The sequence below is a fragment of the Carettochelys insculpta genome, chromosome 2 (assembly GCF_033958435.1).
Source record: "Carettochelys insculpta isolate YL-2023 chromosome 2, ASM3395843v1, whole genome shotgun sequence".
NCBI classification, from domain to species: domain Eukaryota; kingdom Metazoa; phylum Chordata; order Testudines; family Carettochelyidae; genus Carettochelys; species Carettochelys insculpta.
Window position 1 is genome coordinate 237,754,611 of NC_134138.1, and position 24,199 is coordinate 237,778,809.

A 24,199-nucleotide genomic window follows, 5' to 3' on the forward strand; every position below is an offset into this window, starting at 1 on the left:
CTGGTTAGTTTTATAGATCTTTACCAAATATTCATAAACCTGAATTAACCACCAGGAGAAGTAAAAAAACATATCGACCGGGCCAGACAAATACCCAGAGACCAGCTACTCCAAGATCGGCCCAAAAAAGCCAAGAACAGAACACCACTGGTCATCACCTACAGCCCCCAACTCAAACCACTGCAACGAATTATTCAAGACCTACAACCTATCCTTAGTCAGGATGCCACACTCCAGAAGGCCCTGGGTGACAGGCCTGTTCTCTCCCACAGACAACCTCCCAACCTCATGAGAATCCTCACAAACAGCCACAGTCTATACCCCAGGAATATCAGTCCTAGAACCTTTCCTTGCAACAAAGCCCCTGCCAGCTTTGTCCACATAACTTCTCTGAAAATACCATCACGGGACCTAACTAGGTTACTCACAGAATCACGGGCACTTTCTCATGCTCCTCTACTAACATCATATATGCCATCATGTGCCAACAATGCCCAGATGCTTTGTATATTGGACAGACTTCTAACTCCCTTAGACAAAGGGTCAATGGGCACAAAACAGACATCGAAATACTCCAGATCCGCAAACCAGTTAGTCAACATTTTAATGGAACGGGGCATTCTGTTAATGACTTAAGAGTATGCGTGTTACTGAAAAAAAAATTTCACACCGCTATTCAAAGAAAAACAGCTGAGCTGGCTTTTATATTCAAATTCAGCACATTAACATATGGTTTGTACCGGGATGGGAACTTTCTGAGTCACTATAGGGGCTCGTCTGCATACTTGGCTTAATCTAGTTCTTGACCTTCCCCCGCCCCCACCCGTCCACTCTCTGATTTGCTCACCTTGATCATTGTTTTCTGATTTGTCCTCCTTGCTTACTGTTTTTCGTTCTCTGTGCCTTCAATATTGAGTCTGTTCTGGTCTGGCTATGGTCTGAAGAAGTGGGTCTGTCCCACGAAAGCTCACCTAATAAACTATTTTGCTAGTCTTTAAAGTGCTACTTGACTGCTTTCTGTTTTGGTTAGTTTTAGTAATATTATATCATGCAAACCATGAGTACCACCATCTACAGTCATGCACCATGGACTGCTGTGGTTTCTCCAGGCCCTGCTAACGTACTTAGTTGGACTTTAAAGACTGCTAAGTAGAGCAGGTTGGAAATTTTTGACAAAATGGGTTTTAATTGGAAAATGCCAATTTGTCAAAACTGAGAATTTTTTGTAGGAAAGGATCAGTTTCACAAGTTTAGTCAAAGGCCAGGATGGAGTCTCTATTCAAAATTAAAGTTATACCCAGCCCAGAAAGGTTTTGTGGTTTGGGCAGTCATGTCGGATCAAGGCCATGCTCCAAATAAGGCAGCAGAACTGGAGTCTATCCCATCACAGAAGCATGCCCAGATTCAAATCTCTTCTCTCTTTGGTTTGAAGCAGAGGTTTGAACCCAGGTCTCTCATGCTTAGAGGAGCCTCTAGCTTGTTGGGCACTGTGGAGTGTCTCTCTTGGCTTTTCCTGTAAGTGATGTTACACTTTTTGATGACACAGAGAATGAGACTGACACTATGGCCCAGGCATTAGGCCATTCCCTGGACTCTGGGAGATCCACATCTTTCCAGCTCCTACATAGCAGGTGTCAAGTATCGGAGGGGTAGCCGTGTTAGTCTGGATCTGTAACAGCAACAAAGGGTCCTGTGGCACCTTATAGACTAACAGAAAAGTTTTGAGCATGAGCTTTCCTGAGCACAGACTCACTTCTTCAGATGCTGGTCTTGGAAATCTGCAGGGCCAGGTATAAATAAGCCAGAGCAAGGGTGGGGATAACAAGGTTAGCTCAGTCAGCAAGGATGAGGCTTACTACCAGCAGTTGATCTGGAGGTGTGAACACCAAGGGAGGAGAAGCTGCTTCTGTATTTAGCCAGCCATTCGCAGTCTTTGTTTAAGCCTGAGCTGAGGGTGTCGAATTTGCAGATGAATTGTAGCTCAGAAATTTCTCTTTGGAGTCTTGTCCTGAAATTTCTTTGCTGTAGGATAGCTACTTTTAAGTCTGCTACCGCATGGCCTGGGAGATTGAAGTGCTCTCCTACAGGTTTTTGTATATTGCCATTTCTGATGTCTGATTTGTGTGCGTTTATTCTTTTACGTAGAGACTGTCCAGTTTGTCCGATGTATATAGCAGAGGGGCTTTGCTGGCACATGATGGCATAAATTATATTGGTAGATGTGCAGCTGAATGAACCCACGATGGTGTGGCTGATCTGGTTAGGGCCTGTAATGGTGCTGCTGGTGTAGATATGTGGGCAGAGCTGGCAACGAGGTTAGTTGCATGGATGGGTCCCTGAGTTAGAGTGACTGTGGTGCGGTGTATAGTTGCTGATTAGGATTTGCTTCAGGTTGGCAGGTTGTCTGTGGGCAAGGACTGGTCTGCCTCCCAAGACCTGTGAAAGTGGGGGATCGTTGTCCAGGATGGGCTGTAAATCCCTGATGATGCGCTGTAGAGGTTTTAGCTGAGGACTGTAGGTGATGGCTAGTGGTGTTCTGTTGGTTTCTTTCTTGGGCTTGTCCTGTAGTAAGAGGCTTCGTGGCACATGTCTGGCTCTGTTGATCTGTTTTTTACATGGCAGGTGTGCTCTCCCTACCAGTGGGCATACCGAGCCGGTGTGCTTGCTCTTGAAATATTTCATTGGGTGTCAGTCTCATCTCAGTGCATAACAGGAAACAGTGTTAATCTCAAATACTTTCAAAGGATGAGAAAACAGTTTCCCACCTAGCTCCAGAGCTCAGCACTCCCGGTGCCAGTTAAGGGAAAGCCGCAAGGCTCAGAATGGAGAATGGGGAGTTATGGAGGTTGAAAGAAAGCAATACTATTTTTAAGGAATCATTTTTCAAATCAGGCAATGGTGGGTGATAGGTGCTAGAAGGTTGGGGTCACCTTCTAGAAAGTCTGGGTGACCTTTCTCTGCTTTTTGAAAATGACTAAAGAAAATGACAAAAATTACCAGAATACACAGAAGACTATACAGTCGTCAAGGGTCTCACAGCTCTAAGATTCCTTATTAAGAGACTCCTTCCTAGTAATTTTCTTCATTACGCACCAAAGGAAAAGAAGGCAGAGAAAATCAGGAGTATGAACTAGTAGCATGGGGAGAGAAACGGGGGATTAAATTAATACAGAAAAAAATGTGGGAGGAAAGCAAAAAGTACAGATGGTTGAGAGAGAGACTGAGAACTGGGGTGCCACAAAGAGGAAAAACGGGGAATGTCAGAGAAAATGGGGAGAATGAAATGTAAAAATGTCACTACATAAAGAAAACAACCTGAAGGGCTGGAGAGACAGCGACAACAGGAAAAAGCCAGAAGAGGTGCAGCAATCACATTACGGACAGAGGCAGGAATCCATCCTAAATATTTTGGGCTGCTGCCCAAATATGTTTTGAAACACTATCTTCTGTGGCTGGATTGCTGATTGCCTGAGAGGCTTCCTCTCACCCCGAGAGCAACTGACTGCTAGAGCTAACACCATGCTTGGCAATTTTCTAACCACACAAAACCACATACCCAAGGCCCACTCCCTCCCCACCTCTTCTGAGGCCCTGGCCCCCACTCATTCCATCCCCCTCCCGCCATCGCTCAGTCTCCCCCCCCACTCAATTTTTCTGAGCTGCAGCAGGGTTTGGGTGTCTGGGGGGTGTTAGGGCTCCAGCTGGGGGTATGAATTCCTGGTGGGGTTGGGCACAACTGCTTCAGGGTGCAGTAGAGAGCTCCAGGCTGGGGCAGGGAGCAGTGGCCCTGAAACACTTCCAGTAGCGGGGGTGCTGATCCCACTTTCTCCTGTCTGCACCCCTTCCCCCCGCTGGGGCCAGGAGCAGGACCCTGTATCTGGGTGGGATGCCCCAGACAGGGGTAAAGGAACCAAGCCTGGGGCTGCAGCTGGGGGCAGTCATGGGGCCTGGAGTGGAGCCCCTGCCACAGGCTGGTACCTGGGGCCACAGGAACAGAAAGCCAGCTGCAGGGCCAGGGAACAAAGTCCTGTGCACAAGGCCCCAAGACCTGTGTTCATATGAGGAACTGAGCACCCAGCCCCAGGCACAGGGCTAGTGGCCAGGATGCAGGGCCTGCAGCTGAGCCCCGATATGGGGAGTGAAGACCCAGGTGTGCAGATGGCAGCTGAGCCCTGCATAAAACTGAGGGGTGCTCCAGCACTCTGCACACATTGAGTTCCCAGGACCATGGCAGGGAGTTGAGGTGTTTGAGGGGTCAACAGTGGGGGAAAGGGATGATGGATTTGGGGTGCAGGGCTAAAGCAAGGGACTGGATCTGAGGGCTTGGGCTCCATCTGTAAGTGTGGGCTCTGGGATGGGGCCAGAAATGAGGAGTTTGGGGTGCACAACAGAGCTTCAGGGTGGGGAAGGGGGGTGGGGATGAGGAAGTGCGGATGGTGGGCTCTGGGAGGGTGTTTGGCCACAGGAGGGGGCTCGAGACAAGGCAAAGGGCTGGGGTATGGGGCACAGTTCTATGTCTGGGGTCCCAGTGACTGCCATGCTCCTGTGGTCTCTACATGCATGGATGGCCATGGAGGCGCCATGCACTGTCCTCATGCCTTGAGGCACTGCCCCTAAAGGCTACGTCTACATGTGCACCCAACTTCGAAATAGCTTATTTCGATGTTGCGACATCGAAATAGGCTATTTCGATGAATAACGTCTACACGTCCTCCAGGGCTGGCAACGTCGATGTTCAACTTCGACGTTGCTCAGCCCAACATCGAAATAGGCACAACGAGGGAACGTCTACACGACAAAGTAGCACACATCGAAATAAGGGAGCCAGGCACAGCTGCAGACAGGGTCACGGGGCGGACTCAACAGCAAGCCGCTCCCTTAAAGGGCCCCTCCCAGACACACTTTCATTAAACAGTGAAAGATACACAGAGCCAACAACTAGTTGCAGACCCTGTATATGCAGCACGGACCCCCAGCTGCAGCAGCAGCAGCCAGAAGCCCTGGGCTAAGGGCTGCTGCCCACGGTGACCACAGAGCCCCGCAAGGGCTGGAGAGAGAGTATCTCTCAACCCCCCAGCTGATGGCCGCCATGGAGGACCCCGCTATTTCGATGTTGCGGGACGCGGATCGTCTACACGTCCCTACTTCGATGTTGAACGTCGAAGTAGGGCGCTATTCCCATCCGCTCATGGGGTTAGCGACTTCGACGTCTCGCCGCCTAACGTCGATTTCAACTTCGAAATAGCGCCCAACACGTGTAGACGTGACGGGCGCTATTTCGAAGTTACTGCCGCTACTTCGAAGTAGCGTGCACGTGTAGACGCAGCCAAAGCTCCCATTGGTCAAGTTCCCAGCCAAAGGCAGCAGCGGAGCCAGCAATTGGGGCTGGGGCAACATACGGAGCCTCCCTACGTCTACCAGGTCACAGGGCTCTGGCAACCACTTCAGGTAGCTGCACAGAGCTGGGAAGGTAGAAAGCTTGCCTTAGTCTGGGCCTCTACTGTGCCTCTGACCAGAATATTAACCTTCTGCTCAGGGGTGCTGACCAGAGACTCCAGGGTCTTCTTTTGTCCAGGCATTCTGGTTGAAAACTTGGTGCCTGGCAACTCTAGTTAACAGTGCCAAGCAACAGCAACTGAGAGTGAATGGACAACAATACAGGCTACTAGTGCCCTGAATCATTTCTTCTCCTAGGTTCTTGTTCTAGAGAGTTGTTATTTAGACGTGGTGTAAGTTGAAAGGCCCATGAGACTCTACAAATACTGACATCAAATATTGGTGAAGACCCAGAGATTTTGTGACCACAGCTTATAAGTGAAAAATAAATGCAGTGGCAGTGTGACTGAGTTTTTCTGGGCTGCCTAAAATGAAGCCTGTACTGACTGATAACAGGACGGACTGAAATACCCTGAGACTCATACAAATCAAAAGCTGATTTAATAGAGACCATGAAAGTCTTTTGGAAAAAAATCCCAAGACCAAAGTAGTGTATAATACCTATCAGCCAGTTACCAGTTTTTCTTTTTCTCACAGCCTTTAAGTGAAAGAAGAACAGCTGGATTTTCAACTAAAGAAACTGGACAATTTTCTTTTCACCCCACTTTTCTCCCAGCTTTTTTTAACACTTATCAGCTGATGAAAGCATACCTGGGAGACAGTTTATTACAATTACATAAGTTCTCATGCCACATAGGCTGTGTCTACGCTAGCATCCCACTTTTGAATGTGGGATGCTAATGAGACACTTTGGGATATGCTAATGAGATGCTGCAATGAATAGTCAGTGCCTCATTAGCATAATGGCAGCCACGGCACTTCAAAAGTGCCACCTTCGATCGCACACAGCTCATCTACACGGGATCCTGTGCAAAAGGACCCCCCACATGTCGAAATCCCCTTATTGCTATAACTAAATAAAAGCAAGGGGATTTCGACATCTGCAGGGTCATTTCAAAAAGGACCGTGTGCAGATGAGCCATGAGCGATCAAAAGTGCTGCAGCTGCCATTATGCTAATGAGGTGCTGCATATTTTTGCAGCACCTCATTAGCATATCCTGAAGTGTCTCATTTGCATCCAGCTTTTGAAAGGGGGGTGCTAGTGTAGACATAGCCTAAGTGAAAGACTTTGGGTGTTCCTGTTTGCAAGGTGAGTGGAAAGAAGGCCCATGGAAAGCACAGTACTATCCCTGGATAAGGAGGTTCACATCAAATGGCCTGTGCCCCAAAATTATACCCCAAAGTAGTTTCCAAGAAAGGAGACAAGGAATAGTTTTTCACCACCCCCGATAGTCACAATGGAGTGAAAATGCTGAGGTAGTTCTATCAATTAGCTCCAACCCACTAAGTTCTGTGTTCTACTGCTCCTCCCCGCATTTCTACTCCACCCTCCCCGGCAGATGTCCACACCTCCAAAATATTTATCCTAACCATATGTGCTTCCCCTTGGGAGACAACTGCCAAGATCTTCCTAGAAATACAACTTATTTAGCCAGTTATGGTCCCCTTCTGCCTGAGTAACTAACACCACAACATTTCCTTTTACGCTGAAAGATAAAAACAGATGTAGTAAGGGGAAGAGAGCCTGAAACATAAGCCCGTATATCAGAAACCTGGCCTGAGGGCTGAGGCCAGAGATAAAGTAGTGGTCAATGTTTTGCTGGTTTAAAGCAGTCAATTGTGGGAACAAGGCAGGCCCTGCTCACAGAGTCTGTCCAGGACAGGACAGATACTGCACAAACACACATTGCTAAGAGGTGGTAGGCCCAGGGCACTCAGACAGACACATTCCAGAAGGGTGGTACAAGAACACTTCCATACCAATACATTCCCCCCCGATAACAGGAACACACTGACTCATCTGCAGATCAGGTCGGGACAAGTGCATGAGGAAAAGAAAGGTTATGCTCAAACCAACATGCACAAGGCATTGAGCAGCATCTGTATACATGAGAAGGTGACACCAAGAAAGGCATCAGAAGGGCAATACATAACTTGTTTGTACACATGTATAAAGTAGTACCTCAGAGAGCATGTCACTGGGCAGCACAAGGGAATTAAAAGTCCTGCCATTTAGAGCTGTGTCCATAGTCATGGTAGATATGTTGTAGTGAAACTCTAGATATTGATCTGGAAAGCAAGGACCATGCTTCATTCACAAAATCCTGACAAGCGCCCTCATACCTTAGCAAATGGTATGGTCATTGGGCAGTCCTGCTGAGGTCTCCAGCTGTTTGTATGGAGCTCGGGCAGCACACGGAGGGAACACACACAGCAGAACATCTGACAACACATGTTACCTCCCATAGCCTAAGCTCACTTTCACACAACTGGGGAGAAACTGAGGCTTCTCAAAGCCTGTTACTATCACTCCTTCTCATTCACAGCAACCTCTGGATCATGCCTTCTATGGCTTCCTCATCTTAAACTTGCTCCAAATTGCATTGTGTACCTCCGGGTTAGGATAAACATTTGTGAACATGTTGAAGGACAACCGAAGGTCCACCCATTGAGAAGTAACAAACCCGTGTGAACATCTGTTAAGAGGCAAAGAAGGGCTGATGAAAATATGTAGATAAATTAGGGGCGATACAGCATGGGTAATTAATCTCCCTGCATCAGATTGCCCATTGCTAACACAGGCAATACCTAGCACTAAAACAGCCATCTATGTCTTCAAAGCAAATGTCCTTTTTCACTCTGTCAGGGTGAGGCTGATGTTACCTTGCTATCTTTTACCTATGAAGGAAACTGAGGCAGCAATTTGCCCACAGCTACAGAGGAAGTGTGAAAGTTGGGATTAGAAGACTGTTCCTTCTTTTCAAACCAATTTCTCAGACCTCACCTCTCTGATTAACTTCCTTATTCACATGAGTAACCCCTTTGGAAATCAGTGGTACTGCTCGCATAAGGAAGGTGGCTATCCACACTCTCCCCCCAGTGAAGACACAAAAGGTTCATGCACATTATATATTCCTTAAAACAAGAAACAGAAAACTGCCAGACAATTTCCCAACTTCGGTATTGTTGGCTGTTGCTAAATTAACAAAACATCCAGTACGTGACCAAATTATCAAATGGCTAAAATGCAATTATAGTGCATTTTAAATATCAGTTCTAATTATATTTTCCTTTGACAAAGTAATTACACTTCAAGAAACGGCAATCAGAACAATTTTTCACTGCCAAATCTGAGAACAGAAGGTGAAAAAGGTACATTTAGATGGTTTTATAAATGACTGGCTAAACTTTATATAATAAAAATCATAATAGTAGAACAAGCTAAAATAGACCAGAATATGTATATTTTAATCTTATTTTAAGTTACTCACTGATTTGTAATTTAATGAACCTTAGCACAAAGCTCACAGTCTTCTTTTCCTCCATTAACTTTCTTTCTTTATATTTAAAATTGCTGGACTGTGTAGATAGGCAAATATATTTTTGATCCAAAATTCACATGTGAATAAAAAGGAATCACTTGTTTTCCTCCACCAAACACACAAAACTAAAAAGCTGCACAAAACCTCACTCTAGCACATCTGCCAAAGAAGAACTAAAAAGAAAAGCCTTGCATGCCCTCCCTCAGTTTTAACTTTCGGTATGATTTGTACCCAAGCCAACAGATGATTTATTTTATTTGTACTGAAAACTATTCACTCCCTCTCTTGCCATCGACAAAAAAGAATGCCATTTTTTCATCATCTTGAATCCTACTAATAAAAACACATGAAATGAAGTTGGGGCGAAGAGTTAATCGCTGTCATTTCTACCCTGCTTCAACCTTATCCAAGCATTAATTATGTTCCAGAGAAAGCAGAATAGTTCTTTGTCATAGACAATATACCTGCTGCATTAGAAAGCAAGCAATCAGGGAAGTTTCTTTTCATCTACAACAGGATGGGCTTTTAGTGACATACCATCATTACAGAACTGGGTGGAGTGGGATGGGGCAAGGCAGGGGCAAGTCTAGAGGAGTATGGTAACAGCAATACTGTACTTTCATTTCCCATTCGTCCTTGGTTTCAGACTCCACAAATCTGCCTTTTGTTGTCAAGAGATCATTCAAAAAGCTGATAGGAGACACAATACAGTTTTAGGTGTTGCATTGTCCCACAATATTTGGACCCATGCCAGGCTGATTCATTATAAAATGTGCCCAAGTTCTGCATTGTCACTGTGAAAAGCTTCAGAAATGAACTGTCCTTAGCTTCGAAAGTCCTAAGTGCAGATGTTCCATTTGATTTGCATGAACAGGACTTTCATTGTGGACAACTGTATGCAGCAGAAGGATATTTTATTATAAATATTTATACATGGAGAGATTGAACCCAGAGACATTGGCAAAAGCTACTTTAACGCATAGCACTTTAACATTTGCATGTAATGTCTAAATGGCTTTCCACTCCAGGGATTTCTGGCAAATAAGCATTCAGTCTGGTTCACAAGAAATGAGTTGGAGATACTTAAGCTGCAGAAATTCCTGATAGCCTAGGGAGGCCTCACAAAGCTAACAGGCCCTCTTACCTCTATCCCCCATACTTATACCAATGTCTTCCATGACAGCCGCTATTTAAGTAGCATGAGCTGTGATTTAACCTAGGTCCAGTAGCTCCCTGAAATTGTAGTCCGCACTGAACAGATCAGCTCTGTGGGACTGCACACCATTGTGCAGGAAGCCAGCAAGGGGTCAAGCATGTCAACACTGAGAGAAAACAGACAACCCCCCTCCAAGGGCCCACTCTTACTCATACAGTGTCCTCTCTCACAAGACAAGTCCAACTGAAGCCAATGGCAATATTAATTCATGTGAGTAAGGTAGGGTTGATAACCCTCCAGGATTGTCCAAAAGTCTCTGGGAATTAAAGATTATCCTTTAATTCATTATTATGTAGAGTGGCTATCTGTCTCCTTTTGGGTGGGACAGCCCTGTATTTCAGGCACCGTCCTGGTGTCCTGTTTTATTTTGCCAAAGGGGCTAATTGCCCTGTATTCCACATTTTCCCCCAGCAGCTGCCTCCTGGTTCTGGCTCCCCTGCAGCTGGGGGAGCCTGGAGCCAGACCAGCACAGCTGCCACTAGTTTCCAGCTCTCCACAGCTATGGGAGAAGCCAGAAGATTTGCTGGCCAGGGGAGAAGCCTGGTCCCGACACCCCAAGTCATAGGGGAGCTGAAAGCCACAGCTGCCCCTGCAGCCAGTGAGCCCTGCCCCGGCCAGGCAGCCGCCACCTGACTCTGACCTCAGGTGACCATCTGTCCCATTTTAGGATGGCGTCTTTCCCTTGTGGCCGGGGGAGATATGGTCACCCTAATATTATGTCACTGGCTCCTCACTTCTGATGAGACCTCCAGAAACGTACCCAACTATAATTGGTAACCAGTGAGTGCAGGCTTCCGGGACTGGGCCTTTAGGCCTTCATTCAGCACCCAGAACAATCTGACTGAGCTCAGGGTTCCCAGACTGACTTCTGCATGGGTTCAGGGATGCACCTGTGTGGTTCTCAGTACAGGTGCTGGGGTTAGGTTTGTAACAATATTCCTTTTTTGTGGGGGTCACTGCAGGTCCGGGGAAGGGAACTCAAGACCTTCAGACTCTAGGGTTTGTCATATAGAAAACTGTTGATTTTTCATTTGAGGATTGAGTTCAGATTTGTATAAAAATACTTATTTAGAACAGGTGTATCTAAAACCATTCGTGACTGATTTACCACAAATAATTCCCTCCCATTTAAGTTCTGTCCCTTGAAGGGAAATGTCTTGTTGCTTTGTAAATAAAGCCTGATATACACTGAGGTGTAGATGACAGAGGCCTAGCTGCCAGAGCCTCACTCTGGTTCACAGGGAACAATGCTGGTATGACTGGATAATGGAAGGAACGGCAAAATGTTTGTCTTTCCCTTTACAAGTTTCTCTTTCCTCTTCTGCATGTAGAGAGGGATGCCTGTTCTCACAGAGCCCTGGAACTCACAGTCTTGGAGAACATCTGCTCTGCAATAAAAATCACATGGCACCAAAACCTGCAGCTTAGATCAGTTGAAAGGCTCATGGGGCTCAGGCTGTGGGGCTAAACATCACAGGGAGGGTGGAGCATCACAGAACCTGGGCTCCAGCCTGAGTGCAAACAGCCACATGGCCATTTTTAGCCCCACGATCTGAGACCCTTGAACCTGATAGCTGACCTGGGCTGCAGGACTTGGTGCCACAGGATTTGTATTGCGGAGCAGATGCCACAGCCAGGCTGAAGGTCTTTGTTTACAAGGTAGACTTCCCCTGAGGACAAGGCTTGTTTCCCAGTTGCTGTCAAATAAGCCTCTTCCCATGAGTATTGAGGCAATTCTTTCAATTCTTTCACAAATGTCATTTACGCCTTTATCCCTGTGTCTCCTTAAGAGAGGCCCTACCTTCCCATGACATACCAGCACCTTTTTGGTTCACAGAGGCCCTTGAACTGGCTGATTTTCTCCTTGAGCTAAAATAGCTCAAATCCATCAGACGTTGGGGTATGCTGTAAAATCCATCTACTTCCACAGACATTTCTGGAGTATGAGGGCAGACGATGCAGCACAATGAGGGCAAAAGACAACCTGGATGCTTTTTATGATTGGCTGTGCAAATGAAAATGCATAAATAAAAGCTAGTGAACCAAAATGAAAAATTTCCCTCTCCTGCCACAAACCCAGCCAGCTCTCCACCTCTTCCTAAATTTAGGAGAATAGAGAAGCTTCACAACAAGGCTCAAAGGATGGTTAGCACTATCACATGCTTGGACTAGGATATGGCCATGCTTTTGGTGGTGCAGAGGATTGCAGGTATAAGCTGCGTCTACACGTGCACGCTACTTCGAAGTAGCGGCAGTAACTTCGAAATAGCGCCCGTCACGTCTACACGTGTTGGGCGCTATTTCGAAGTTGAAATCGACGTTAGGCGGCGAGACGTCGAAGTCGCTAACCCCATGAGCGGATGGGAATAGCGCCCTACTTCGACGTTCAACATCGAAGTAGGGACGTGTAGACGATCCGCGTCCCGCAACATCGAAATAGCGGGGTCCTCCATGGCAGCCATCAGCTGGGGGGTTGAGAGATACTCTCTCTCCAGCCCTTGCGGGGCTCTGTGGTCACCGTGGGCAGCAGCCCTTAGCCCAGGGCTTCTGGCTGCTGCTGCTGCAGCTGGGGGTCCGTGCTGCATATAAAGGGTCTGCAACTAGTTGTTGGCTCTGTGTATCTTGCACTGTTTAATGAAAGTGTGTCTGGGAGGGGCCCTTTAAGGGAGCGACTTGCTGTTGAGTTCGCCCCGTGACCCTGTCTGCAGCTGTGCCTGGCTCCCTTATTTCGATGTGTGCTACTTTGGCGTGTAGACGTTCCCTCGCTGTGCCTATTTCGATGTTGGGCTGAGCAACGTCGAAGTTGAACATCGACGTTGCCAGCCCTGGAGGACGTGTAGACGTTATTCATCGAAATAGCCTATTTCGATGTCGCAACATCGAAATAAGCTATTTCGAAGTTGGGTGCACGTGTAGACGTAGCCATAGAATCATAGATTCATAGAATGCTAGGACTGGAAGAGACCTTGAGAAGTCATCGAGTCCAGCCCTCTGCCCTCATGGCAGGACCAAGTAATGTCCAGATCATCCCTGACAGACATTTATCTAACCTGTTCTTAAATATCTCCAGAGATGCAGATTATGAAGGATTATGGTGGTATGGCTACATCTATACTACAACGGTTCTTCAAAAGAAGTTCTTCCAGAAGATCTCTTCCAAAAAACCTTCTTTCAAAGGAGTGTGTCCACACATAAAAAAAGGATCGAAAAATCAATCTGCTCTTTAGCTACAGAGCATCCACACAGCCCCTGCTCTTTCAAAAGAACAGGCCAGGGATTGAAAAATCTGGCAACATGAGGACTGCCCTTTTGAAAAAAAGGGCCTGCACAGCATCTACACAAGCTTTGTTTCAGAAGAATCTTTTGAAAAAAGGTGCTCTTCCTGATCCAGGAGTAGAAGAGGGCTGCCTGAAAAAGGGCCACGTTCTTTCAATTTCAGATCGAAAGAGTGCATTTTGTGTGTAGACGCTTCACTGTTTTTTTCAAAAAAGGCCCGGCTTTTCCAAAAAAAAAGTGAAGTTTAGGCTGAAAATCCAAATCCATTGGCACTCTTTCTGCTGACGCCAAACTCTCTCAGAGCTATTGTAATGAGCTTCGGGAGTATGCAAATGGCGTGCCATTTGCAATCCTGAGCAGCTCATTTTGCATAGCTCTGCTTGCAGAGGCACTGGGTGAACCACTGTGTAGATCCAGCCATGTAGTGGTAATCTGTCAACAGAAGTTCTGTTGAGATTCCTCTGTCAACAGTAACTTCTGTCGACAGTTGCTTCTAGTGTAGATGTGGGCTATGAGTTTTTTATCAGATACTTAGCACTAGAATGCTTATTCTCCCTTTTTTTAACCTCTCTGGGAGTTTTCTTGTAGGAAGAAGTGTAAATCTAGTGCTTATGAAATCAATGGGCAAACAACATTTGCTCAAACCTGGCGAGAACTGTATAATCTTCCCCACAGATGTGATAATGTCCTTCCATCTCAATCTTGTAACTCCTCTGTCCTGGGCCTCTCCCAGGGAGAAACTGCCAAACTCTTCAGTAGTTTAGTGATCTGAATGCATTGTACAACAAGGCCCACAAGCTGCTTGCACTCTCAGATCTTTGGAAGCATTTATACAGTGTAACATCTAGCGTGGGAACAATACACCTGTGCTGCTAGCATCTGTCTTCTTCTCATTCCTGTATTGGCTTCTGGCTTCATCTCTAGATCTCAAAGCTACAAACCAGTGATGTACCCTGTCACCCTGAGCCCACTGCTCATGAACCTGTTTGGAAGTCCCCCTGTCTTCCGCGCGATTAGCATTTCTTTCAGAACCCACTGATGTCCGCTGTCCTATTTTTGATCCCCAGTAAATTCAGACCAAGCCATACCCATGTCTGGGCAGTGATTTGAAATGCTCCCATCTTCCATGTGGGAAACTGTTTCCAAAAGAGAGAAACTTGAGGAGACAGTTCAATAATCTCATAAGCATTATAGCAATAGATTTCTGTTCCTCTGAGCCAGGTGCCAGGACAATTGTTGGCCGGAGAAACATATATGGATGAGTGTTGGGAGACTTAGGTATACAATCCTGGTTGTACCTCCCTCCTCTGTCACTCTAGGGACCTGAGTGGTCCCAGATGAGGGGATTTGCCAGATGAGGGGAGGTCAGGCCTCCAAGCTGCCTGGAGGGGTGACCTCACTCCTGCAGGGCTTCCTCTCAGGGCTGCCGGGCTCTCCCACCCTGGCTGGGTTCCTGGCTGATGTGGGGCTGCTGGCAGGGCTCCATCCACAGCCAGCTTTCAGCCACAGGGCTGCTAGACTCCGCAGGCCACAGCTGGGGTCCCCACAGCTGCAAAGCTGGCAGCAGCGTTCCCCACCCCAGCCAGCTTCCCACCATGAGGCTGCTGGGCTCCCCAAGCTGGTGACCCCACAGTGGTGAGGCTGCTGCTGAGGCTCCCGACTGGAGATGGGCTCCCCACAGTGGGGCCTCCTTAGTAGGGCTCCCCGACCTGGCTCCCTGCCCTGGGGCTGCCCCTTGGGTTCCCCAGAGCAGGCTGCCAGTGGGACTCCCTGCCACCAGCAGGGCTCCGCTCAGCCCACGCAGCTTGAACTCTCTGGTCCAGGTGCCCTCTGGTCCAGCAACATCCATGGACCTGCTGGACAAGGAATGATGTCAGACAAGAGAGTTTCGACTTGTATTTCCAAAGGAACCACAGGGTTTACACACAGAAGTCTGCTTTGCTACAACACCTAACAGCAGTGATCAGGCTTCTCTATTGTCTCCCAACACATCTCTGCTTCATTCCCCCTCAGTTTGTTCTCTGACTTTTCCAGCCATGCAGGTGGATTGGAACTGTGAAGTTTACTCTTCCCTGGGCAGGCTAGTAAGTTGTCCTCAGACTGGGGTAGAATGTAGTAATATAATACCACCACAATCAGGTACATTTACAACTCCAGCTCTCACCTTCTGACAACTGGAGCTTAAGGGACTGCAAAATGGAATCCCCTGAGGTGATATTTTACCAGGATTAAACATGTTTAATTGCTGAAAATATAGCCAGGATAACTCTCTGGCTCTGGACAGGGAGAACTCCAGGGAAAAGGAGCCGGCACAGACTGGAAGGAGGAAAGGAAAACACGTGGCTAAGGAAATATGGGCAGAGTTGAAGAGAGTGTGACAGAGCGATTTCAGAAGAGTTTTATGTAACCATGAAATCTCCTGCACTAAGCACAAAGAAAGAGACCAAGTAAGCAAAGCCAGAGGGGAAGAGGGAACTTTTTGCACTGAAACTGACAAAGGCCAGGGGAGCTTGCTAAGCAGAAAACTCCCATTTGAACTATTTCAAAGCAAAGAGCTAACACTGGACTGAGGACCAAAAAGTTAAATTAGTACTTCAGAAGCAGATATTGTCACTGCTCTATCACTGAGGGAAATGTAAGTAACACTCATTAGGGGCATAGGTAGAGGAATGCAAAGTTATTGGATTAACAGAGCAGATACATGTCAAAACTCTGAAATGCGGGATTCTCTCATCCAGAAACATCCATGGTCCGGCAGGACCATGGATCTTCCAGGATAAGAAAGCCCTGGGTCTGGGAGCAGGAGGGGACAGCTAGACCAGTGGCCAGAGCCCAGAGCAGGACAGCCACAGCTGGGCTGGCAGCAAGTGGGGGCCAGCAGCAGCCAAGAAGCCCCAGACCAAGGAGCAATAGCAAGAGAGCCTCACCCTGGGGACGGTGACCCAGGCTGGGAAGCTGGCAGCCCAGGCCAGGGAGCACCATCTCCTAGTGGCTCATTGCCAGGGCCGCGTGGGAAGTCATTGCCCAGGAAAGCTGCAGCTGGGGAGCGGATGGCTGGGGCCAGGAGCCAGCTGCCGGAGAGACATAACCAGGTCCAGGAAATGACAGCTGGCAGCTGAACCATGACAGGGGAGCCTTGCGTGGGGCGGATGGGTGTCGGGGGGGGAGGGAGTCAGAAAGCCATGGGTGACAGCTGAGAGGGGTGCCCATGAGCAGAGGCTGGAGGCCAGCAGGGGGCATGACTTCCCCTGGTCTGGGAAAATCCCTGGTCTGCGACTGCTGGGCTCCCAAGGGTGTTGGACCAGGGAGTTTCAACCTGTAAAATGGCTATTACTTTGCATTTATCAATGCTGAATTTCATCTGCCATTTTGTTGTTCAGTCACCCAGTTGTATGAGATCCCTTTGTATCTCTTCATAGCCTGCTTTGCATTTAACTGTCTTCAGTAGTTTTGCATCATCTGCAAATTTGCCAGCTCACTTTGCCCCTTTTTCCAGATTATTTATGGATATGTTGAAAAGCACTGGTACCATCGGGGACACCACAATTTACTTCTTTCCATATTCAAAACTGACCATATTCTCCTAACCTTTGTTTCTTACCTACCCGCTGAAAATTGTTTGCCAGGCTTTTTAGTAAATTGCTAAAAATAACAAATACAGAAATCTAGATTAGTTTAAGTAGGATTCACGAATAGATCAAAGAGCTAAATCTACAATGAATGATTTGACCAGCCTGGCCTCCTAGCCATCTCCTGCAAGCCTATAAAGTAAAGATGAGTTGTGTAACATGTTACTGAGACCATTTCGTTTCTTATGAGTTATAGTGATGAAGTGACACACAGTGATTAGTTATTTCAAGATGTATCAGAAGCTTATGATTTATCACAGTCTCATGATTCTAGTTTTTTTTAAGATCAACTACACGATGTTACATAAAACACTAGATGATTATGCAGTAAATCTTTTGCAATAACTGGGCAATTACTACATGTCAATATGTTAAACAAGATTTGAAACTCAGTTTCTTGACGTTTAAAACTGTTGCATTAGCCTCCTTTCTTACTCCCAGTGGTGTAGATAAAGACAAGCTTTCACTTTGGTACATATAGTAAAAGACTGGGGAAATCACTGTATTTGTTAACATAATTGCTCAGTAAATTGCTTGCATTGTATCCGCCAGGTGACACATTCTTTTTATATTGCAGTAACTTTTTACTGTAATTGTTTTAGTGTGATCTGATTTTTTTAAGCTTATACAACTATATGTAACAGCCAGATTGCTAAAATGTATGGTTACTTATTTACTAGCCAATTTAAAATGTGTGGTACATCGAGCTGAAGGCCACAGAATCACAGGGCTGGAAGGGACCTCAGGAGGTCATCTAGTCCAGCCCCCTGCTTCAAGCAGGATCAACCCTACTAAAGCATCCCAGCCAGGACCTTGTCCAGCCAGGACGTAAAAACCTCAAGGGATGGAGAATCTACCACCTCTCTAGGCAACGCATTCCAATGCTTCACCACCCACCTGGTGAAGTAGCTTTTCCTAATATCCAACCGATACCTTTCCCTCTTCAACTTCTGACCATTACTCCTTTTTCTGCCATCTGACACCACTGAGAACAGTTTAGTTACATTACTTTATTCCTTTATTTGAGTATGTTTTTATTGATGCCCCTCACCTGCCTTTCTGGTATGCAGATTTCAGCCCCTTCCTGGTATCCAGACACCCACCTGGACTCTTATCTTCTTTCCCCATTCAGGACAAAATTTTAGGAGCAGTCACAAGGATACTTCTAGGTTCATAGTGAGAGGGGGAGGGGAAATGGATTTTTAAAATAAATTAAGAATGGTCTAAATCTCAGGCAATGATTCCCAAATAATTTATACATTAATTTTTATGATCCAAGCATCAAGAATAACTCATGTGCTATGATATCACAAAAACAGTTTGAACTGTTTAATGTTCTGGAGCCACCCTTTGTAAATCCAAGTTGCATTAAGAAGCTCTCCTCTACTCAAGAGAGAGAGAGACTCAGTGCCTTGAACAGTTAGGTGTGGTCTACACTAGGCAGATAAGTCAATTACAGGTAAACCAATTCTACCTATGCAATTGCCATAGTTAGAATTGTATATCTGCAATCAACTTATCTGGCCATCCTCACTGAGGAAGGTCAACAGGAGAACCTCCCCTGTTGACCTCCCTTACTCCTTGCAATAGCGAGGAATATGGGGGTAGACTGCTGACCCCCAATAGGTTGATTTCACATGTCCCTACCAGGCACACAAAATAGAACCCTGAAAGATTGACCCTAAGCAGGTTGATCTTCCAGGTAATGTAGACATGGCCTTAGAGATCTCACTGGAGAAAACGCCAATTCAAACGTACTCTTATTTCCTGGACACTCGAAACTATTGGGTTCAGAATACACGGGTTCTCATTTAGTGCAGGTTGATGGGAGCCTGGTTTTCCTAAAATCCAAAACTCCAAGCAGGTCCTGCAATCTTCCCAGGGTCTATAATGAACTGGGCAAGTTTCTGCATTTTGACCTGTCTTTTTGACTAGCCCAAAAATCATGAAATTTTTTAGGTTTGACTTTCAGTCCAAATATTTTGCAGAGACCATTCCCAGTGAATCCACTGTTCAAAATCCCTTGTGCCACTCCAGGGTTTCTATTAAACATCTGTTCTATAGTAGTCTCCCATGCAACGAATGTTTTAAATGTTGCAGCTCTCAAGGCTCCACTCAAATGTTTTCAACCATTTCCCATAACTTTCACCCACTCCCGCATCCATGATGCATGAAATGATACCAGTCAAGTATTCATTTTTAAAAATGTGAAACCCATAGGATCCATGATCCCTGTGACAGTTGCAGCAAAAATTCAGCCGTATGTTTAAGTAGTTACATTGATGCTAAAGTTGTTACATAATAGCTAAATCGCAAAGAAATTTGCATTAATTATTCTGGAGGCAATATTGAAGTATCCTGTGTTAGGATGTTAGGAATAGTTAAAAAAGGGATAGAAAATAAGACAAAGCATATCTTACTTCCCCTATATAAAAATATGGTACGCCCACATCTTGAGTACTGCATGCAGATGTGGTCTCCTCACCTCAGAAAAGATATATTGGCGTTAGAAAAGTTTCAGAAAAGGGCAACTAAAATGACTAAGGGTTTGGAACGGGACCCATATGAGGAGAGGCTAGAGAGACTGGGACTTTTCAGTCTAGAAAAGAGGAGACTGAGGGGTGATATGATAGAGGTATATAAAATTAAGAATGGTGTGGAGAAAGTGAATACAGAAAAGTTATTTACTTGTTCCCATAATACAAGAACTAGGGGACACCAAATGAAATTAATGGGTAGCAGGTTCAAAACTAATAAAAGAAAGTTTTTCTTCACACCGCGCACAGTCAACCTGTGGAACTCCTTACCAGAGGACACTGTGAAGACCAGGACTCTAACAGAGTTTAAAAAAGGGCTCGATAAATATTTGGAGGTTAGGTCCATAGATGGCTATTAGCAAGGGGTAAGGTATGGTGCCTAGCCTTTTGTCGAAGGCGGGAGATGGATGGCAGGAGACAAATCCCTTGATCATTGTCTTCAGTTCACCTCCTCTGGGGCACCAGGCATTGGCTACTGTCGGCAGACAGGATACTGGGCTAGATGGACCTTTGGTCTGACCCAGTATGGCCATTCTTATGTTCTTATGTTCTTAATTTAAGTAAATGCAGTTTCTAAACTTGGAATTTCAATGGAAGAATACATTTAGCATAACTACTTTAACTTCCTTCACCATTATTATTTGATGATACAAAAAGACCAATTTGAAGGAAAAGAAGAACATAGTAAATTATGGCTCAGTGGGATATATATTTGCAGTTGGGTGCCTTTTCATATTTTTCATAAATATACAACTCCGTTACCTTTTGCGTTTTCCAAATGTCAGAAATGTGAATGCCCAGATAGCAATCAAAACTATAGAGTAAAACAAGTGCAATTTTATTGCCGCAGTAAAAATCAGATGCTGGATTCAATGCTATTTAACTTTTTTATTTTCACTTTTTGCCACTTTTTGCCAATATGCTTCATTATCAACAAAGAATTCTCTTAAATTGTACTTAGTTGTAGAAGTTAAGTTATGCCATTGGTTTAAAAATGAACTTTAGATATTTATGATTAGTAATTTAAAATAGATTAACTTAAGGTTCTGTCCCTGTGATGTAGGTTAAGTAAATATTGTGCCCATTTTATATATGGAGAACCCAAGGCATACAGACTAAGAACCCAAGGTATAAGACTAAGATATATTGTCCCAGTATTTGCCACAGCAGGAATAGTTTCTTGAGACATGAATCTGATGTAGAAAGCCTGTGCCCCTGGAATGCAAATACATATAGAATCCCTCCAACAGCTGACAATTTACTTTATGCACTAAGAAGCGCCACTGCGTCATCCCATGGTGTGAAAATGAGATAAAAGGTAAAGAAAAACCAGGCCGGAACAAGGCTGACCCCGCTCTGCCCCTTCTAATGGAAAGACGAGGGAGAAGCAGCAATAAAAGCTGTAAACATGTTATGTTTCCTCCTGCCCGCAGACCTTTCAATGCCCATTTGAAAGCAATCTTCTAAAGCATTTTTTAGGTTTGACTTTCAGTCCAAATATTTTCCAGAGACCATTCCCAGTGAGTCCACTGTTCAAAATCCCTTGTGCCACTCCAGGGTTGCTATTAAACATCTGTTCTATAGTAGTCTCCCATGCAACTATGAACCACTTGTGCTTAACAGTCTGCCCAACCCATATTTACTGTACAAATGCTAGTTAACTTCTCTAGACTTGCAGAAGGGCTCTTTGAAACTCAAACCTTGTCCCTTCTACCAGCAGAAGCTGAGCCAATAAAAGATATTACCTCACTTATTTTTGTCTCTTTCACATCCTGGGACTTCATAGATATACAGCCATCACATATATTTTTTCTCATTTTTAATCAAAATATTATGTAATACCAAGTTCAATGCCTCACAGAATTCGCAAAGTATTTTACATCAAGACTGAATCTACACTAGCAAGTTCTTTCAAAAGATTTTTGAAAGAACAGGGCTCTTTTGAAAGATCCCATGGAGCGTCTACACACAAAAAGTGTTCTTTCAAAAGTAAATCAAAAGAATGAGGCACTCCTTTCGAAATCGCTCTTCCTTTCCACTTCCAGGAACAGCGCCTGCTTTCGAAAACTTCTTTCAAAAGAAAAATGTGTACAGACGCTCCACAGGCCCTTTGTTTTTTGAAAGAGCAGTCCTCATGGGCCTGATTTTTGATCCCTGGCCCATTCTTTTGAAAGAGCAGGGGTCTGAATGGACACTCTCTTTTGAAAGAGCAGATTACTCATTTGATCTGCTTTTTTGTGTGTAGAAGCACTCTTTCTAAAGAAGTTATTTCAGAAGAGATCTTCTGGAAGGGCTTTTTCTTCTCTGTAGTTTAGACATAGCCTAACACTGTTCTTTTATCCAACTTGTCATCTCATCCAAAAACAATAAGTTTGACCTGCTCTATTTTCCAGAAAACTCATAAGCCACTTCTATTAATTTCAAAATAAGGCTCCCTTTTGAAAAACACTGCAGAGCATTTACACACATTATGCCCAATTTCAAAATTGTAATCAAGACAATGGGGCCCACATTACAAAGTCCTTCTTCCTTTCCCTTCTGAGGAAGAGCACCCTTTTTCGATGTATAATTTTGAAATGGGATGTGTCTGGATGCTCCCACAGTCCGCTCTTTCTAAAGAGCAGGTCTGCCACGGCACCGGCCTGCAGGAGTGTGGAGACTCTCTGGCCAGTGAAGGTGGAGCTCTATGGTTACTGCTGGCCACATGTAAAGACATAGCCAACCAACAACCTATGGCAGGAAGCTGAGAGCGTGCTAACAGCAGGGAGAGCACAAGTTCCATGCAGCACCCGCCCCCCCACCAATGACAGAGCCACGAGAGCCACCACCAGGTGGCAATGGCAAGTAGCCAGGAGCCCCATGCCCCCCCAGGGGCCTCCTGGTGAGTTCAGCCAGGGGTCCCAGGAGCTAAGCCAGCCCCCCTAAAAAATGGGCCCTTCGTGAACAAAAGCTGAGCTCAAGTACCTCCTCAGCCTTTGGAAGGAAGAGGAGGTCCTGCTACAAATTGGGGTGCAGCACCAGAACGTGACCACCTTCGTCCACCTGTCCAAGGGCCTCATCACCCAGGGGCTCCCCAGTCACATGCCCAAGCAGGTGCAGTCAAAAGTTAAAGAACCACAGCAGGCATATGCACCCGTGATGCAGCCAGACGGGCAATGGCCACTCTGTGCCTCCACTGTGAAGAACTGGACGGGCTCCTCCGGCCAAAGCCGGTGGCACCACCATAGCATGTGGTGAACACTGCAGACCTGCAGCTGGGCCCTGAGCTGAAGACAGAGGCGTTAGAGAAGGACCTATGACTGTTGGGAGACACCATCCCCAGCCCAAGGGAACCAGACACTGAGGCCGGCAGCGATGATGAAAGTTCCAGCGATGGGACCCCTCATCATTGCCGTCCCCTCTGGGTCATCCAGCCAGGACCCCTCCAGCCAGGCTTCTCCTCAAGTTCATGGAGGGACCAGCAGGCAGGTAGTGGGCATTCTAGCTGTCTCAGGGCCTTGGAAGGGGGACCCCACCCCTGCCACAGCCAGTGGGGGCAATGCACAGATGTGGCACTTAACACCTGCATGCCACACAGCCCACATCCCATATGCCTGAGGCGGAGGGGAGCAACTGAAACCTGGATGAGCCCCGCTGTGCAGGACCCTTTCCCAAACAGTATCGCAGACATTGGGGCCTGGAGTGGAAGGCATGGAAGTAGGGTCCCCAACCCCCAGATCAGGATGCAGGACTCATGGGATGTCCCCCTGTCCCTTTCTGTCCCCCAGGTCTGCCATCTGGGGACCAGCCGAGCCCCGGCTGAGGCCAGCACTCCAGAGCTGAGGCCAGGAGGCCATGACCCAAACCCATCCCACAGCAATGTGGAGCCGTCACTGGGCTGGCCACCATTGCTGACGAGGGGGAGAAGGAGGTATCCACCAACACGATGGCCCTGAGGGACATGACAGCCATGCTCCGTGACTGGCTGGCGATGGAGCAGGAGATTTGGGTGCAGGTGGCTCTGATGCCGAGCTTGCCATACACCTCCCGATCCCCTACCTCCCCATTGTCCAAGCCTCATCTCAGCCCCAAGGAGGACCCAAGACCTGGGGCAGTAGGGGCTCCTACAGCCTTTGTGGCTCTTAGCCCCCTGCCCTGGTGGACAAATGAGCCATGCCCATGCCATCACCTTCCCCCAGGTTCAAACCCCCACAGCGTCATCTTCCCCCAAGTTTGGTTCATCCCCCAATGCCACCCCAGGATCCCTGTTGTATATAGTTTCCCCCAGGTAAACAGTGTAATGTTTCTAATTTTGTGTAATGTTTATTAGGTCATAGTAAATATAGTAATAGTAGTAAATGGTTTAACTTTCACCCATACCCCCATGTCCCTCTTATATGGTGGAGGAGCGGTGAGGGGCAGGGGTGAGAGAGAGGGTTTGTGGTGGGGGAACCATGAGGGGTGAGGGTGCAGCAGAGAGTTTGTAGTGGAGTGATGGCTGGGGGGGGGTCACTGCAGACCACCAGCCAAGCCCTCACGCAGGGCCTCTCTGACCTCCATGCTATCCCGTTATGCTGGTGGCATGGGGCAGCAGGTGGCTGCTCATACCCGGCACCGGTCTCTGCATCCCACCCCTGGTAGAAAGGCTCCTGTTTTCTCTCCACAATGTTGTGGAGAGCACA